The 19,837-nt window shown below is 46.9% G+C and overlaps 1 protein-coding gene across 1 annotated transcript in view; it reads right to left on the bottom strand.

Annotated features, from left to right (window-relative positions):
* RAD9A (RAD9 checkpoint clamp component A) overlaps positions 1-19,191 on the bottom strand; it is an 82,358-nt gene extending 63,167 nt beyond the window's left edge. The window contains exons 1-2 of the mRNA XM_055354624.2: positions 18,773-19,191; positions 15,360-15,423 (exon numbers count right to left, since the gene is read on the bottom strand). The gene's annotated coding sequence lies outside the window, so the exon portion shown is untranslated. The remainder of the gene's footprint in view (positions 1-15,359; positions 15,424-18,772) is intronic.
* Between the last annotated feature and the right edge of the window lie 646 nt (positions 19,192-19,837).

The following is a 19,837-nucleotide window of genomic DNA, read 5'->3' as shown; positions in this document are numbered from 1 at the left end:
CTCCCAAAGTGCTGGGATTACAGGTGTGAGCCACCATACCTGGCCTAAAAATATATTCTTTGGAAATATATTCTTTAATTTCTAAACATTTGGGGACTTTCTAGATATGTTACTATTAATATTATTTGTCTCTAATTTAATTTCATTGTGATCAGATGATCAGAGAGTATTCTTTAAGGTTGTCTGGGGTTTTTTCCCTTTTTTTTTTTTTTTTAAATAGAGACAGGGTCTCACTCTTTAACCAGGCTGGAGTGCAGTGGCACAATCATACTCACTGCAGCATCCAACTCCTTAGGCTCAATCTTCCCACTTCAGTCTCCCAAGTAGCTGGGACTATAGGCACGTGCTACCATGCTCAGCTAAGTTTTTTACTTTTTATGGAGATAGGGTCTATCTATTTAATATGTTGCCCAGGTTGGTCTTGAATTTCTGGCCTTAAGCAATGATTTTAATCTTTAGAAATATATTGAGACTTATCTTATGGCCCAGATATAATCTAGCTTGGCTAATGTTCTATGTGTGCTTGAAAAAAAATGTAATCCCAGCACTTTGGGATGGTGAAGTGGGCGGATCACCTGCAGTTATTTGGTGGAGTTTCTTGAATGTCAACTATATCAAATTGGTTGATGGTATTGTTCAGGTTTTCTATATGCAGCTGCTTTTTTGTCTAGTTGTTCTATTAATTGCCAAAAGAAGGTTTTCTTTTTTTTGAGATGGAGTTTCACTTTTGTCCCCTAGGCTGGAGTATGATGGCATGATCTTGGCTCACTGCAACCTCTGCCTCTGGGGTTCAAGTGATTCTCCTGCCTCGGCCCCCCAGAGTAGCTGGGATTACAGTCGCCTGCCACCACACCTGGCTAATTTTTCTATTTTTCGTAGAGACGGGGTTTCACCATGTTGGCCAGGCTAGTCTAGAACTCCTGACCTTAGGTGATCCACCTGCTCTGGCCTCCCAAAGTGCTGGGATTACAGGCATGAGCTACCGCGCCCAGCCCAAAAGGTTTTCAAATCTCTGACAATTGTGCATTTGTTGGTTACTTATTTATTTATTTATTTAGAGACGGAGTCTCACTCTGTTGCCCAGGCTGGAGTACAGTGGCACAGTCTTGGCTCACTGCAACCTCCACCTCCCAGGTTCAAGCGATTCTCCTGCCTCAGCCTCCCAAGTAGCTGGGATTACAGGCCTGCGCCACCAGGCCTGGCTAATTTTTGTATTTTTAGTACAGATGTGGTTTCACCATGTTGTTCAGGCTGGTCTCAAACTCCTCACCTTGTGATCCGCCCGCCTCGGCCTCCCAAAGTGCTGGGATTACAGGTATGAGCCACCACACCTGGCCTATTTATTTATTTATTGAGACAAGGTCTGGCTCTATTGCCCAGGCTGGAGTGCAGTGGTGAGATCCTGCCTTATTGCAACCTCCACCTCCCAGGCTCAAGCGATCCCTCAGCCTCCCGAGTAGCTAGGACTACAGGCGCCCGCCACCACGCTCAGCTAATTTTTTTTTTTTTTTTTTTGAGATGAAGTCTCGCTGTATTTACCAGGCGGAAGTGCAATGATGCGATCTCGGCTCACTGCAACCTCCGCCTCCCAGGTTCAAGGAATTCTCCTGCCTCAGCCTCCTGAGTTGCTGGGATTACAGGTGCCCACCACCACACCTGGCTAATTTCTTTGTATATTTAGTAGAGATGGTGTTTCACCATGTTGGCCAGGCTGGTTTTGAACTCCTGACCTCAAGTAAGCTGCCCGCCTCGGCCTCCCAAAGTGCTGAGATTACAGGCATGAGCCACCGCACCTGGCCTTTTTTTGTACTTTTACTAGACACAGGGTTTCACCATAATGGCAAGGGTGGTCTCGAACCCCTGGCCTCAAGTGATCCACTCGCCTCAACCTCCCAAATCGCTGGGATTACAGCCACTGTGCCCAGCTGATTTTTCATATTTTTTTTGTAGAGATGGGGTTTTTTTAAATTAATTAATTAATTAATTAATTTTTTGAAACAGAATCTTGCTCTGTGGCCCAGGCTGGAGTGCAGTGGCACGATCTTGGGTCACTGCAACCTCTGCCTTCCGGATTCAAGTGATTCTCTTGCCTCAGCCTCCCAAGTAGCTGGAATTACAGGTGTGCACCACCATGCCTGGCTAATTTTTGTATTTTTAGTAGAGACAGGGTTTCACCATGTTGGCCAGGCTGGTCTCAAACTCCTGACCTCAGGTGAGCCGCCCACCTCGCCTCCCAAAGTGCTGGGATTACAGGCACGAGCCACCATGCTCAGCCGGAGATGGAGTTTTGAGGGAAGATCCTTTGAGCCTGGGAGCCCAGGAGGCTGAAGTGCAGTGAGCTGAGATCACACCACTACAATCTGGCCTGGGTGAGAATGAAACCTTGTCTCAAAAAAAGAGAAGGGGAGGGGAGGGGAGGGCAGGGGAATCATAAAAGTATATTTACTATTAAGTGGAAGTGGATCATCATAAAGGTCTTTATCCTCATCGCTTTCACGTTGAGTAGGCTGAGGAAGAGGAATGGTTGGTCTTGCTATCTCAGGGGCAGCAGAGGCAAAAGAGGTGGAAGGGGAGGCAGGAGAGGCAGGCACACTCTGGTGTAACTTTATGGAAATACATTGTAACTTCTGTCTGACATTTTTGCTTTTTCATTTCTCTAAAAATGTTTCTATATAGCAGCAGTCCCAACCTTTTTGGCACCAGGGACTAGTTTTATGGAAGACTTTTTTCCCATAGATGGGGTTAAGGGGGTAGTTCCGGGATGATTCAAGCACTTTGTATTTATTGTGTGCTTTATTTCTATTATTATTACATTGTAATATATAATGAAATAATTAGACAGCTCACCATAATATGGAATCAGTAGGAGCCCTGAGCTTGTTTTCTTGCAACTAGATGGTCCTTTCTGGGGTGACAGAAGACAGTGACAGATCACCAGGCATTAGATTCTCATAAGGAGCTGGCAACCCAGATCCCTTACACGCACAGTTCACAATGGGGTTCGCTCTCCTGTGATCTGACAAGAGGTGGTGCTTACGTGGGAATCCAAGTGATGGGGAGCGGATGTAGATGCAGATGAAGCTTGTGTTCGCTTGCTCACCTGTTGCTCACCTCCTGCTATATGGCCTGGTTCCGGTGGCCTGGGGGTTGGGGACCCCTGCTATATGGTATTAATCCTTCTTCCACTGTTTGATTGAGTTTCAGTGCCTGCATCACAGAAGGGTCCATGTCATAAAAAATGTCAAAAGTGGTCCTGAATAATCAGAACCCTTCTTCTAGACTAATGTTAATTATTTTCTGCCACTGCTGCTTCTACATCTTCTTCTTCATCTGGCACAGGTTCAGAAGCACTCATCTCTATCGAGTCATCTTCTGTTAATTCATCTTGGGTGGTGTCTATTAAGCTCTTCAGTTTTTCTGAGATCCTCATCTTTTTTGCCATATCCACAATCTTTTTCATGATTTCCTTGCTTGGCTTTATCATCAGTCCTGTGAAATCATGCATAACATCTGGACGCAGTATTCTCTAGGAGGAATTTATTGTTTCAGGCTTGATGGTTTTCATGGCTTTTTCCATAACAATGATGGCATCTTCAGTGGTATAATCCTTCCAGACTTTCACGATGTTCTATCAGGGTTCGCTTCCATAGAGTTGACAGTCCTTTCCATAGAGTACCATGTATATGTGTAATGAGCCTTTAAGGTCCTTACGAACCCCTGATCTAGAGACTGAATTAGAGACGATGTGTTTGGAGACAAGTAGACTACTTTGACACCTTAGGTATTGAACTGATGGGGTTCAATGCCAAGGGCATTGTCCAATAACAAGAGAATTTTAAAAGGCAATCCCAGGCCACGTGTGGTGGCTCTCGCCTGTAATCCCAGCACTTTGGGAGGCCGAGGCGGGCGGATCACTTGAGGTCAGGGGTCTGAGACCAGCCTGGCCAACAAGGTGAAACCCTGTCTCTACTAAAAATACAAAAATTCTCTGGGCATAGTGGTGTGTGCCTGTAATCCCACTTACTTAGGAGGCCAAGGCAGGAGAATCGCTTTAACCCAGGAGGCGGAGGCTGCAGTGAGCTGAGATCATGCTACTGCATTCCAGCCTGGATGACAGAGCAGGACTCCATCTCAAAAAACAACAAAAAAAGGCAATCCCCTTACTGACAAGGTACGTCCTGACTTCAGGGACAAAGTATCAATGAAATCAATTCAGAAAAAGGGTTTTCGTTGTCCAGGCTTTCCTGTTGTACAACCAAAAAATTGGCAGCTGGTTTTTTTCTTTTCCCTTCGGCTTGGGGGTTAGCAGATTTATAGATAAGGGCAGCCTTCATCATAAACCTGACTGCATTTGCACAAAACTGTAGAGTTAGTCTCTTTTCTTTCCTAAATCCTACTGCTCACTTCTCTTCCTTACTAATAAAGGTCTTTTGTGGTTTTCTCTTTTCTTCTGCATTAAAAACCTGTTCAGGCAGGTACCTTTTCTCCTCCTCTTTTTTTTTTTTTTTTTTTTTGAGACAAGTTCTCACTCCCATTGCCCAGGCTGCAGTACAGTGGCACAATCACAGCTCACTATAGCCTCAACCTCCTGGACTCAGGTGATCCTCCCACCTCAGCCTCCTGAGTTGCTGGGACTACAGGCATTTGCCAACACAGCTGGTGAATTTTTTGTATTTATTTATTTATTTTTTTTTTTAGTAGAGATAGAGTTTCACCATGTTACTCAGGCTGGTCTTAAACTCCTGAACTCAAGCAATCCACCCACCTCGGCCTCCCAAAGTGCTGGGATTATAGGTGTAGGCCACCGCGCCGGGCCTCAGTTATTTTCTTATTGGCATCTCAGAACTCATCTTTTGTCTCTTGGAAGGTAAAAGGTGCTTTTCCTGTTATCTTGACCTTTTTTTTTTCTTTTGAGGCAGAATCTCACTCCCATCACTCAGGCTGGAGTGCGGTGGCACTAACACAGCTCACTGCAGCCTCGACCTCTCGGACTCAGGTGATTCTCCTACCTCAGCCTCCCAAGTAGCTGGAACAATAGGTGCCTGCCACTACGCCTGGCTAATTTTTAGTATTTTTAGTAGAAATAGGGTTTTGCCATGTTTCCCAGACTAGTCTCAAACTTCTGGGCTCAAGCAGTCCTCCCATCTTGGCCTCCCAAAGTGCTAGGATTATATGCATGAGTCACCGCACCCAGCCTCTCTTGACATTTTTAAAGCCAAACCTCTTTCTAAAACTACCAAACCATCTTTTGATGGCATTAAGCTCTCTAACGTTAGAACCTCACCTTCCTTTTGCTTTAAGTTGTCATATAATGACTTCACTTTTTCTCACATCATATTAGAGTCTACATGTACTCCTTTCTTATAGCAATCCTGCACATAAAAGGTGAATTTTCAATATGAGATAAAAAGTTATTTTGCAAAAAGTGCAAGATTTTCACACCTCCTGGTATAGCTTCACCAAATTCCCTTTTTTTTTTTTTTTTTTTTTTTTTTACAATAGTCCTTACACTGACTATTGAAATAGTGGGCAACCATAGGTACAGACCTCAATCTGTGGAACATATCAAGCAATTCAGATTTTTCTTGAAATGTCATAACTTTTCTCTGCTTCCTGGAGTGCTCCCAGCATTAATAGTGGCACTTCATATGGGTCCTATGCTGAAATTCAAGGTTGATGGCATTGCACGAGACAATGAAAACTCCATGAGAACTGCAAGAGATCACCTTTTTACTGCAATAGGCAAGTTACTAGATAGACAAACTGCTCATGCAGAAATGATTAGTGTCACAGCATTTTAAGTGGATACTCAAAACAACTGAACTCAATGCAATAGCAACAGGAGGTGGTTATGAAATTATTACAGTAGTACAGTATGTACTAATTTTATGCAGTTATGATTTAATACGGCATCAAAATTTTTCTTTTTTTTTATTTTGAGACAGGGTCTCCCTCTGTCACTCAGGCTGGAGTGCAGTGGCATGATCATGGGTCACTGCAACCTTAACCTGGGCTCAAGCGATTCTCTCACCTCAATCTCCCAAGTAACAGGGACTACAGGTGTGTACTACCATGGCCAGCTAATTTTTTAAACAATTTTTTTGTAGAGACAGGGTCTGGCTATGTTGCCCAGGCTGGAGTACAGTGGCATGATCACAGCTCACTGTGACCTCAAACTCCTGGGCTCAAGTGATCCTCCTGCCTCACCTTCCTGAGTAGCTAGGACTATACGCACGTGCCTCAAGTGATCCTCCCAGCTTGGCCTCCCAAAGTGCTCTGATTACAGGTCTTGGCCACCTCATCCAGCCAATTTTAACTTCTTATAATAGATTTATCTATATTTCATTGTAGTAAGTGATAAAATAGACCAGTATCTATACTTGGTGCATTCATGACATACCGAACTTTCTCTTAATTTTTCAATATTTCTAGGCTACGTGGTTTGTTTGTACATTTTTCAAATTGTTGCAAATCTCTAAAAAAAAATTCCAATATATTTATTGAAAAAAACCTGGCTGGGTATGGTGGCTCACGCCTGTAATCCCAGCACTTTGGGAGGCCAAGGTGGGTGGATCACGAGGTCAGGAGTTCAAGACCAGCCTGGCCAAGATGGTGAAACCCCATCTTTACTAAAAATACAAAAAAAAATTAGCCAGGTGTGGTGGCAGGTGCCTGTAATCCCAGCTACTGGGGAGGCTGGGGCAGAGAACTGCTTAAACCCGGGAGGCGGAGGTTGCAGTGAGCCAAGATCATACCACTGCACTCTAGACTGGGCAACAGAGCAAGACTCCATCAAAAAAAAAAAAAAAGAAAGAAAGAAAGAAGGAAAAAGAAAAGAAGGGAAGGGAAGGGGAGGGGAAGGGAGGGGAGAGGAGGGGAGGGGAGGGGAGAGGAGGGGAGGGGAGGGGAGAGGAGGGAAGGAACTTGTGTGGATCCAGGCAGTTCAAACCCATGCTGTTCAAGGGTCAACTGTGTATTTCTTTTAGATATTATATAGTTGGATCTTGATTTTTTTTTTAGACAGAGTCTCACTCTGTCACCCAGGCTGCTGTCTTTTAGTTGGAGTATTAAATTGGAGTGTTTATATTGAAAGTAGTTATTAATATGGTTGGGCATAGGTCTACATTAGTTTGCTGGAGTTGTGCTATGGTCTGAATGTGTCCTCCAAAATTGATGTGTTGAAAGCGCAGTCCCCAATGCAATAGTGTTAGAAGGTGGGGTCTTTTTTTTTTTTTTTTTTTTTTGAGATGGAGTCTTGCTCTGCCGCCCAGGCTGGAGTGCAGTGGCATGATCTCAGCTCCTTACAACCTCCATCTCCCAGGTTCAAGCGATTCTCCTGCCTCAGCCTCCTGAGTAGCTGGGATTACAGGTGTGCGCCACCAAGCTTGGCTAATTTTTGTATTTTTAGTAGAGACAGGGTTTCACTGAGTTGGCCAGGCTGGTCTTGAACTCCTGACCTCAGGTAATCCGCCTGCCTCAGCCTCCCAAAGCGTTAGGATTACAGGTGTGAGCCATCGCGCCCAGCCTAGAAGGTGGGGTCTTTTAAGATTTTTTAGATCATGAAGACTCCACCCTCATGAATGGATTAATATCACTATGAAGAGGGCTTGTGGGAGTGGGTTCACTCTCTCTTGCCCTTCTGCTTTTCTGCCATGTGAAGACACAGAGTTCATTCTCTCTTGTTCTTCTACCTTCTGCCATGTGAGGACACAATCAGAAGACTTGAACACTTTTGGAACTATGAGAGAATAAATTTCCGTTCTTTATACATTATCCAGTCTCAGATGTTCTGTTACAGCATCACACAACAGACTAAGACAGGTTGCCATAACAAAGAACCACAGATTGGGTAGCTGAAACAACAGAAATTTATTTTCTCACAGTTCTGGGGGCTAGAAGTCTGAGATCAAGGTGTTGAGAGGGCTGATTCCTTTTGGGAGCCATGAGAAAAGGATCTGTTCTAGGTTCTGTTCTCTCCCCTTGGCTTATAGATGGCTGTCTCCACATCATCTTTCCTCTGTATGTGTCTATATCCGAATTTTCTCTTATGAGGACACCAGTCATAGAGGATTAGGGTCCACCCTAAGACCTCATTTTAACTTAAAACCTCTGTAGGCCAGGTGCGGTGGCTCATGCCTGTAATCCCAGTACTTTGGGAGGCCGAGGCAGGTGGATTATCTGAAGTCAGGAGTTCGAGACCAGCCTGGCCAACACAGCAAAACTCTGTCTCTACTAAAAATACAAAATATCTCCAGGTGTGGTGGTGTGTGCCTGTAGTCCCAGCTACTTGGGAGGCTGAGGCAGGAGAATCGCTTGAACCTGGGAGCCGGAGGGTGCAGCAAGCCGAGATTGCGCCATTGCACTCCAGCCTGGGTGTTAGAGCAGGACTCCATCCGGAAAAAAAAAAAAAAAAAACACCTCTGTAAAGATTCTGTCTATAGGCCGGGTGGCTCATGCCTGTAATCCCAGCACTTTGGGAGGCTGACGGGGGTGGCGGATCACAAGGTCAGGAGTTCGAGACCAGCCTGGCCAATGCAGTGAAACCCCGTCTCTACTAAAAATACAAAAATTAGCCAGGTGTAGTGGCCCGTGCCTGCAGCCCCAGCTACTCAGGAGGCTGAGGCAGGAGAATAGCTTGAACCTGGGAAGCGGAGGTTGCAATGAGCCAAGACCAAACCATTACACTCCAGCCTGGGTGGACAGAGTGAGACTCCATCTCAAAAAAAAAAATATTCTGGCTGGGCGTTGTGGGTCACGCCGGTAATCCCAGTACTTTGGGAGGCCGAGGCGGGCGGATCACGAGGTCAGGAGATCGAGACCATCCTGGCTAACACCGTGAAACCCCGTCTCTACTAAAAAAACAAAAAAATTAGCTAGGCATGGTGGCGGGCGCCTGTAATCCCAGCTACTCGGGAGGCTGAGGCAGGAGAATGGCATGAACCCGGGAGGCGGAGCTTGCAGTGAGCTGAGATCACGCCACTGCACTCAAGCCTATGTGACAGAGCGAGAATCCGTCTCTAAAAAAAAAAAATTCCATCTGTAAATATTATGTATTATTAGGAGGATTACTTGAGCCCATGAGTTTGAGGCAGTATTATGCTATGGCTGCGCCTATGAATAGCCACTGCACTCCAGCCTGGGCAACACAGCAAGACCCTGTCTCTAAAATTAAATAAATAAATAAATAAAAATTACAAACACAATGAAATAAATAAATTAGGCAAGGATTATTAATGCTAAGGCCAATGGCTGATAGATGGTTGGGGAAAAGCATATTCGCATGGTCTCAACTTACCACCCAAGTTATTTATTTTTACACGTGGACAAGAATTCCTTGTCAATAGAGAGATCTAGCAGATACCATCTTAACCGAGTAAATAAACTCAGTATCGGCTGGGTGCAGTGGCTCATGCCTGTAATCCTAGCACTTTGGGAGGCCAAGGCGGGCAGATCACCTGAGGTTAGGGGTTCAAGACCAGCCTAGCCAACATGGCGAAACCCTGTCTCTACTAAAAATACAAAAATTGGCTGGACATGGTGGTGCATGCCTGTAATCCCAGCTACTAGGGAGGCTGAAGCAGGAGAATCGCTTGAACCCAGGAGGCAGAGGTTGCACTGAGCCGAAACCGTGCCACTGCACTCCAGCCTGGGCGACAGAGTGAAACTCCGCCTCAAAAGAAAAAATAAAAATAAAAAATAAAATAAACACAGTATTATCAATAATGGGATAAAGCAACATTACATGACTAAAGTAATGCAACAAATAGGAAGAATATGTTATACAATATCCTTAGTATTCTTGTAGTATTATGCAGTATTCTTGCAAAAAGGCTTACCCTGAATCTAATTATAAGGAAATATTCAAAGAGACCCAAATTGAAGGATATCCAACTAGCTTGGATTCTTCAAAAATGTCAATGTCATGAAAAACAAAAAGACAAGAAGACTATTCTAAATTAAGGAAGAATCAAGAGACATGACGACCAAATACAGTCAGTGATCCCTCATTCAATCCTGAATCAGATATTTTTTAAAGCTGTAATGGAAAACATAGGGATATTTAGAGAAATGTAATTATGATCTGTAGTCTAGATAATAATACTGCATTTTTATTTCTTGGTCACTTTGTAAAACAGTGTGGCAGTTTCTCAGAAAGTTAACAGAATTGCCATATTATCCAGCAATTCCACTCTTAGTATGTACCCTAAAGAACTGAAAGCAGTGACTCCGATACTAGTAAACCAATGTTTATGGCGGCATATTCACAACAGCCAAAGGCTAAAACATTCCAAACGTCTATCAGTAGATGAATGGGTAAACAAAATGTGGTCTATCCATATAAGAGAATATTATTCAGCCTTAAAAAAAGATTGAAATTCTGAACATGTGCTACAACATGGCTGAACCTTAAAAACATGCTAAGTGAAATAAGCCACACATCAAAGGACAAATAATGTGTGTCTCAACTTATATGAGGTAATTAGAAGAGGCAAATTCACAGACAGAAAGTAGAATTGAGGTTACCGGGGGGAATGGGGAGCTATCATTCAATGGGTACACAGTTTCTGTTTGTGATGATGAAAAAATTCTGAAAATGGATGGTGGTCACAGTTACACATTGTGAATGTACGTAATGCCACAACTATATACTTTAAAACTGCGAAATAGTAAATTTTATGTATATTTTACTACATTTTTATTTTTTGTTGTATTTTAGAGACGGTGTCTCACTCTGTCATCCAGGCTGGAGTGCAGCGGTGCAATCATGGCTCACTGCAGCCTCTCAAACTCCTGGGCTCAAGCCATCCTATTGTCTCAGCCCCCTGAGTAGTTGGGACTATAGGCATGCACCAGTATGCCCAGTTAAAAAAAAAATTTTTTTTTGAGATGGAATCTCGCTCTGTTGCCCAGGCTGGAAGGCAGTGGGGTGATCTCGGCTCACTGCAACCTCCGCCTCCCAGGTTCAAGCGATTCTCCTGCCTCAGCCTCCCAAGCGGCTGGGATTACAAGTGCTCACCACCACGCCAGGCTAATTTTTGTATTTTCAGTAGAGATGGGGTTTCACCATGCTGGCCACGCTGGTCTCGAACTCCTGACCTCGTCATCCACTCACCCCAGCCTCCCAAAGTACTGGGATTACAAGTGTGAGCCACCGCGCCTGGCGTGCCCAGTTAATTTTTTAACATTTTTTTTTTTTTACAAATAGGGTCTCACTCTGTCCCTGAGGCTGGAGTGCAGTGGCAAGAACATTGCTCACTGTAGCCTCAACCTCCTGGGCTCAAGTGCTCTTCCTGCCTCGGCCTCCCAAAGTGCTGGGATTATAGGCATGAGCTACCACACCTGGCCTAATAATCACATTATCTTTTTTTTTCTTCTTCTTCATTTTTTTCTTTCTTTCTTTTTTTTTTTTTTGAGACAGGGTCTCACTTTGTCACCGAGGCTAATTTTTAAATATTTTTGTAGAGATGGGAATCTCACTATGTTGTCCAGGCTAGTCTTGAATCCCGGCCTTAAGCGATCCTCCCACCTTGGCCTCCCAAAGTGCTGGGATTACAGGCATGAGCCACCACACTCAATCCTAGACTTTTTTTTTTTTTTTTTTTTTTTTAAGAAAAGACTGGCCAGGCACAGTGGCTCACGCCTTTAATTCCAGCACTTTGGGAGGCCAGGGCAGGCAGATCACGAGGTCAAGAGATTGAGACCATCCTGGCCAACATGGTGAAACCCCATCTCTACTAAAAGTACAAAAATTAGCTGGGCGAAAATAAATAAATAAATAAATAAATAATTAGCTGGGCGCGGTGGTGCACGCCTGTAGTCCCAGCTACTTTGGAGGCTGAGGCAGGAGAATCGCTTGAACCTGGCAGGCGGAGGTTGCAGTGAGCCAAGATCGCACCACTACACTCCAGCCTGGTGACAGAGTGAGACTCAGTCTCAAAAAAAAAAGGAAAAGAAAAGATTGTGGTTATGTAGGATGATGTCCTTATTATGAGGAGATACAGACCAAAATATTTAGGGGTAAAGTGTCATAATGCCTGCAACTTATTTTCAGTTGGTCCAGGAAAAAAAGAGAGAGAAAAGAAAGAAACATGTAAATAATAACTGGCAAATCTAGGTGTAGGTTACATAACTGTTCACTGTACTACTCTTTCAACTTCTCTGCACTGACATTTTTCAAAATAAAAAGTGCTCAAAAAATATTTTTAAATGGAGAGATGAATGGTGGAAGGAACCCTCCCAGACAGAAAGATAAGCATAAGCAAAGGTGAAGAGGTGGAAAAAGTTTTTCGAGAAACAGTCGGTAGTCTAGTTTGATGAGAGTGAAAGGTACATAGTAGGATGTTCTGGGAGATAAAGCCAGAAAGGTAGGTTGGCATCAGATTGATAAAGGTCTTCAGCAAAAGAACAGAGAGTCTGAGAATGGCGTGAACCCCGGGGGGCGGAGCCTGCAGTAAGCCGAGATCGTGCCACTGCACTCCAGCCTGGGCGACAGCCAGACTCTGTCTCAAAAAAAAAAAAAAAAAAGAATAGAGAGTCTGGGCTGGGCGCAGTGGTTCATGCCTGTAATCCCAGCACTTTGGGAGGCCAAGGCGGGCGGATAACAAGGTCAGGAGTTTGAGACCAGCCTGGCCAACATGGTGAAACCCTATTTCTACTAAGAGTACAAAAATTAGCCAGGCACAGTGGCACGCGCCTGTAATTCCAGCTACTTGGGAGGCTGAGACAGGAGAATTGCTTGAACCCGGGAGATGGAGGTTGCAGTGAGCTGAGATCACGCCACTGCACTCCAGCCTGGATGACAGAGCCAGACTCCGTCGCAAAAAAAAAAAAAAAGAATAGAGTCTGTACTGCACTTGGCAGGCAATAGAGAGCACACCAAAGGCATTTACCACAGGAGTAACACATGCGAAGGGATGAATACGTCTGCGTAGTTAAGGTGCTCTGGACAGACTGAAGGGCATCGCCAGCTGTAAAGTTATCACAGTAGCTGAGGCGTAGGAACAGGGACTTCGGCTGGGTAAAGGAAGTGGGGACAAAAGGCAACTGTTTTGTGAAGGACTATCAGAATCTGATAATTGATTAAATGTGGAAAGTCAGCGTTACCCTGAGATTTACATCTGGGTATAGGAGACTATCGATAATGGAAAAGTCAGCAGGAGGGGCTGGTTTGGAGCTCAAGACTCAGAGGTGAGCTGTAAGAAAAAAGAGTGAGTTTAGTTTTATCCTAGGCTTCCTGTCAAATGGATCCTTCACAGTTCCTTGTACTCAAACAAGGGTCTAGCCAGAAACAGAATTCTCCTTCCAAGAACAGCTCCTCCATCAGACCAGCCTCACCCGGCCCCACAACCCAGTCCCAGGGACCATTAGGCCCTTACAGCTACCCTGGGCCCCTGGTGCCTTCAGTTATTCTCTGACAGCATCCCTTCCACCTAGTTCCTTCCTATCTAGCCTCCATGTACTTCCAAGTCTTCTTTCCCTAACGTCTTCTCTTATCTAAGTCCTTTTTCCTTTTGAAGAGGAGAAGAATCAGAGCTATCTGCCCAGAAGCGCAAGCCCTGCAGCATGCAGGCCAAGATGGGCACCCGTAGGAAGCTCAAGTGCAGATAGGCCAGACAAGCATATGTGCCCCTAGGGTCAACAGCTGCTGCTTGCACTACCTAGAGGGAGGAGAGGAGGGAAAGAGGGAAGAGAGGAATGAACAGGGCTGAGGTGGAGGGTGAGGGTGAAGCTGGAGCAGGATGGTGGGGTGGGCAAGTGGGGACCACCTGTGGATCTTGCTGCATATAGGCCTTGCTATACACAGACCCACCCACCACAGGGATATTCGGGAGTAGGGGCGGGAGATCTCTGCTTATCAGCTCAGGCATCCCATTGACCCCAAAATGATTCCATTGGTTGCCTCCAAACCACATACTCTAGGCCCCATGGCACTCAGCCTCCCTCCCAATTTCCCATTTCTGTGTTGAAAATAAGAGCTTTGGGTTGGCAGGAGTGAGGACATTCTGAGAAGGCAGAGTTCAGCCTGGCATAGGAACATTTGGGATGATCAGATCTCAGACGGCGGACAGAGCTGCAGGAGGCATCTAGCTGAGCCACCAGGCAGGGTGGAGGGTGTGAAAAAGGTCTCTCGAGGGCCATCAGAGGATGGGAGTCGGTCTGCCAAACCAAGAGAGGAGCTGCACAGCAGTGTGTGCTGCCTGGGGAGACAGGCTGCTGCTGTTCTGGGCAAAGCAGGCCAGCTCCAAGCCTTCTCAGGCCATATGAAGATAAATTATGTAGGATGCATATAACCAGCTCCCTCTCCCCAGGGGCATCCTCCTTTACCCAAACCTGTCTCCCACCTCCGCCTCCATGGCTCTGGCTTGAGTTATGCCAGCAGGTGGGACCCTGCTTTAGCCTTTAGCCTGAGCCTTTACATTCCCTGCCACACTCACCTTCCACCTTTACCTCTATGGCTCATTGAGCTGCTCTGCCAGGGCTGCCAATGAGATGGGGTCGCATAGGGTGTAGCATTACTATCCAGGCCAATCCCATCAGGCAAACTTTTGCTAACTTCCTTCCCCACCCAGTGGGAGAACAGTTTTCCTATTCCTGGTTCTCTAACCCAGATACAGAATCCCCTGAAGTCTCACAGCTACCCAGGGTGCCTATCTGGGAGAGGGTGCATCTGACAGAGTCAAGGGGAAGAGCACAAGCTCTCTGATGGGACCTGCTGCCCTGAGAACAAGTCAGCATGTACTGAGGGCATGAGAGTGAGAAACTCAGATCAAACGTGTCCAATGACAGGCAGAAGCTGTGCTGAGATAGGACGCTGAGGAAAATGGGCGGTAAATTCTAGCTGAAATGGGAACAAAGGAGAGTCTTGGTCTAGTTTCAGGTTAACCTAGGACCGTGCTCTCACTAGCAGGCAGATGGCACCCTGTCAGTGATTATGGAGGTGGTGGAAAGATCACTGCTCTCAGTGGCATCATTTAGTTCTTTGACCTACAACCTAAGAAATCAGATCCCTCACGTGGAAAAGTGAAAGTCACAATACAAGACCTTACAGCTGTTGAGGTCAAATGAGATCACATGTAAGTGCCAGTGCTTAGTAAATTGTATAGGACCATAACGCCCTTGAAGTAGGTGGACAGAGGCCTCCATGGCAGGCACTGGGCTGTCATAACCTCTTATCAAGTACCAGGCCTGGAGCTACTCAGGCTTCACATGCACTTAGCTATAAGGAAATCCTGATACACACTGCAGGCCCTTACCTGCGGCCTGTGGAGCGGGAGTGAAGTGGGAAAGGAGGATGAAAAGGAAGAACCATTCTCTGGAGAGGGAGCACGGGCTGCCAGAAGGATGGTGTAAAGGCTCACCTTGAATTGTGTCTCCAGGAGAAGGAGCATTTGTGGCCCCCAGACGTCCTCCAGCATCCCATATCTAGGGACAAAAAGGACAGTCAGTTGTGCTCTATCCCCTGTCTGGTTGCACCTGCTTAATCTCTCCCCAGCTTCCTTGTTCTGAGGATGACTCCACCTTCTGAGCAACAAAACATTCCACGGGGAATCTAGACCTTGGATGAATTAAACAGGACTTGGGAGGATTTGCCCTGTCCTCAAGCCATTCTCCTTTCAACCTTTTCTACTTTTGCTATCCCAGCTCCTGAGGTCGTTCTCCCCTCCACAGGCCATTAGACACCTGTCTCTAAGGGGTCTCCTTCAAGGCTAGCTCCTAGGGCAGGTTCAGCCCTGGACAGAACTGGCAGGGCCCTGGCTGAAGCCAGCTTCCTTCCTGTGCAGCAGCGGCAGGCCTTGGCAATCTGCTGGCATGGTGGACACAGTTTCCCACTCCCAACTGGGTCACAGATGGGAGAGAAATCTCCCTAGGAAGGAGCCATGGAAAAAGAAAAGCCAAGAATGGACACAAGAGTCAAGGGAGTGTCCATCAGCGGCCTGAGGACTGCTGCATGGTCCTATGCTTCCGTTTCCTTCCCTCATGGTTCTTCACCTTAGTTCCAGGGAAAGAGGCTCACAAACCCCCTATCCATTGATGAGACCTTGTTCCCTGGGCTCTCAGCTGGTACTGTGCTAAAGATGCCAACAATATGGCCCTTGCCCCATAATCATCTGCCCATTCGCTTCCTTCCCCTAGAAGAATGGCTCTGAGACAGCATGTGAGTCTAATAAAAGAGCTTCAGGGTAATATAGAGACCACAGCTCCATTCCTCTCTACAGGAAACTCATAGCCCCTATTCATTCACTAATATTTACCATGGCAACCATGTGCCAATCAGGGGAGGAAAACGCTGACCAAAATCTAGTCCCTGCCTCCCAGAAGCTCACCATTTAATCAGGGCTGCAGATAGCTCTCCTTCATGTATCTCAAAGCTATGGAATGGGTGCCCAGAATATCTTTTCCCTACTTCTTGGCATATCCACATTGTTTACATGCTTTAGGAGGTTCAGAAGCTGTCTTCTTGATTCTCTCATTACACAGTGTGACTCGGCAGCGATCTCTCCTGCCTCTGAATCTTCAGAGGAGTAACCTGGACCTCTCTATGACATATCACTTTCTACTTGAATTTTTTATGTTTTAAATGCATAATTGATCTCCTCTACTAGACTGTTATTTCCTGAGGACAGAGAGAGTGTCTTATACATCTTCATATCCCTCACAGCACCCTGCACAGTTCCATGTACACAGTAGGTGCTCAAAAAATATTCATGGAAAGCCAAGCGCGGTGGCTCACACCTGTAATCCCAGCATTTTGGGAGGCTGAGGTGGGCAGATCACCTGAGGTCAGGAGTTCAAGACCAGCCTGGCCAACATGGTGAAACCCCATCTCTACTAAAAATACAAAAATTAGCCAGGCATGGTGGCGTGTGCCTGTAATCTCAGCTACTTGAGAGGCTGAGGCAGGAGAATCGCTTGAACCCAGGAGGCAGAGGTTGCAGTGAGCCAAGATCACACCACTGCCCTCCAGCCTGAAAGACAAAGTGAGACAAGACTCCGTCTCAAAAAAAAAAAAAAAAAAAAATTCATGGAATATAGCTTCCATATAAAGATGTTTGTTGGGCGAATGAAGACTTGTTTGTGAAATTATTGGATGTTCCCAGATTTTTAAAATATATACTTTTTTCATTAATTTAAAACTCCTTGTTACAATTTTCTCAATTAACACAAAGCTTGAACTCAATGCAAGCAGCATAGAATTCTTACGCATTCTTTATAACCATGAAAGTAACCAGTCTTATGTAAATACATAATTCTATATTCAGCTGTTTTTGCATCATAAGTACTCACATCCTCTATGAATCTTAAGTATCCACCCTACTATGTGGCATTAAGCCTGCATCCTCCCTAAATGCTGTGTGGTAACGCTATAATTCAGCCTACAGCTGAAGGGAGGCAATACACTGGCCTTGAGCATCCAACCTTGGGTGAAAAGACTCAAGTTTCCCCCATCAAAATCAGCCTATAAAACCATCCTGCCTAGCCAGGCGTGGTGGCTCATGCCTGTAATCCCAACAATTTGGGAGGCCGAGGCGGGCAGATCTTTTGAGGCCAGGAGTTTGGGACCAGCCTGGCCAACATGGTGAAACCCCATCTCTAACAAAAAATACAAAAATTAGCCGGAAGCGATGGCACACGCCTGTAGTCCCAGCTACTCAGGAGGCTGAGGCACGATAATCGCTTGAACCCAGGAGGAGGAGGTTGCAGTAAGCAGAGATCACGCCACTGCACCCCAGCCTGGGTGACAGTGAGACCCTGTCTCAAAACGAACAAAAAGCAAAAAACCGCCCTGCTTAGGAGAATGAACTTGCCCAGAAATAAAGTGAATTCAAAAATTAAGAAAAGGTCTTATGGTGGCTAGGGACTGTTGTAGAAATTATCAGAAACGATAGCTGGGACCTGGGATAGCAGTTCCTCTATGCAGTCCCTGGGCTAAAAACTTACATGCGTCATCTCATTTAATCCTCAAAAACCTGAGGTAGTATTAACATTATCCCCAATCTTGCAAATGAAGAAGCTGAGTCTCAAGAGATGTCATAATTTTGCCCAAAGTCACAAACCCAAGTTTCTCTGACTCTAGATCCCAAGCTGAGAGTCTTGCTCAGATCATCCCAGGTCCCCTTCTTTCTTCTTGCACTTGGGGTGCAATAAGGGGCAATGGGGCCAGCAGTGTGTAACATACTGCACCGTAGGAAGAGACGTTAGGATCATCGGTGTCAGCCTCCGTATTTTACAGAGGAAGGAACTCGCAGATCACACAGAGCCAGGGGGCTGCTCTGCAACAGAATCTCAATGGACACTAGAATTCCAGTCCAAGCCCCATTTTACAGAGCGGGGGAACTGAAGCCCACCGGGCCTGGGGGCCTCCCGGGTTCCGAATCCACCAGCGGCTGAGCCAGATCCAGCCCCGGGCGCACTCACTGCCCTGTCTGATTCTACCTCCGCGTTCACCTGCGCCGCGAACCCTCCCCGTGGGCTGCCAGCGCCCGGGAGTACCTGTCGGCCGCGCGCAGGCCCTCGGCTCGGGGTGACAAGACGCTGGCGCGGGCGAGCGGGGCTTCGCGGGCCACAGCCAGATCTCGGCCTCGAGGACCCGGGTCGCCACGCCAGCCCCTTTCCTCAGAACGCCGAGGCCTCAGGAGCGTGTGCGCGCCGGGACGCCCCAAAGAATTTGGAAGCGCTGGTCCCGGAGGCAAGGCCGGCTTGGTCTCCTCTCCTCAATCCCCCTACGCCGCCCCCTGGACCTTCTGCAGACCGGGTCCCAGCCCCAGCGCACCTCAGGAAGAAACAACACCTTCGCGCTTCGCTGAGTCAAGCGGCCGGGACTCTAGAAGGGGCGAGGTTCCCATGGCAACGAGGGAAACTCTTTGCGCCTGCGCAGAGGCGCTCGGCACGCTGGGAAATGTGGTTTCCGGGTTGTTCCTGGAGGCTAAAGGAATGGACACAAGGTGGCGCGCGAACGTTGCGGTCGATGTGGCTAAGCCCGGGTCCCCAGCTCCCGGGCGCGGCGGGGGCAGGAGAGGCCGCGAAGGTCTGAAAGGTAGTTTCTCTGAGGCGTCTGGGATGCGGAGTGAAGAGAAGGAGGCATAGTCTCTTCAGCGCGGTTGATTTTGCCGTTTGAAAACTTGGCCTAACGAGCGGCCGCCCTGGCTAGGGCGAGGGCAGTTGCTTCCGAGGCCCCGCCCCAGCCTGGGCTGAGCCGGGAGCGGCCGAGGGAGGGGGCTGTGACGGTGGGAGCTGGTTCCGGAGGGAAGCGCGCGACGGTCGTGCTTCAAGCGTTCCAGGTCCAGGCTGGGCAACCCCTCGCGCTGCTGAGAGGCTCCTATGCCCTGTGGGAGTTGAAGTCGGGCTCCGGGAGCAGCAGTCATCCTGATCCTCCCACCCGCGAGCTCCAAGCACTTCTGGATCCAGGTCCCGCCTTGGGCGGAAATGTGCAGTCAGTTGACTGCCCAGGAGCCACCTTCCCCGCTCCCGAGTTAGTCTCTTGGAATGAGAATCTAGAAACCTAGGATCTGATTCCGGCTCTGTTAGAGATTAGTAGTTACTTCTCTGAGCCTCAGTTTCCTCATTTCTAGAAAACGATGGTATTGGGGCAGGCGCGGTGGCTCACGTCTGTAATCCCAGCACTTTGGGAGACGGAGAGGGTGGATCACCTGAGGTCAGGAGTTAGAGACCAGCCTGGGCAACATGGCGAGACCCCCTCTTCTACTAAAAATATGAAAATTAGCCAGCGTCGTGGCACAAAAAAAAAAAAGAAAAGATTTTTTTTTTTTGGAGATGGAGTCTCTCTCTGTCGCCCAGGCTGGAGTGCAGTGGCACTATCTCGGCTCACTGCAAGCTC

Source organism: Gorilla gorilla, chromosome 9 (assembly GCF_029281585.2).
Source record: "Gorilla gorilla gorilla isolate KB3781 chromosome 9, NHGRI_mGorGor1-v2.1_pri, whole genome shotgun sequence".
Taxonomy (NCBI): Eukaryota; Metazoa; Chordata; class Mammalia; order Primates; family Hominidae; genus Gorilla; species Gorilla gorilla.
Note: the sequence above shows the minus strand (reverse complement) of the source record. Positions and strands in the feature narration are given on the sequence as shown.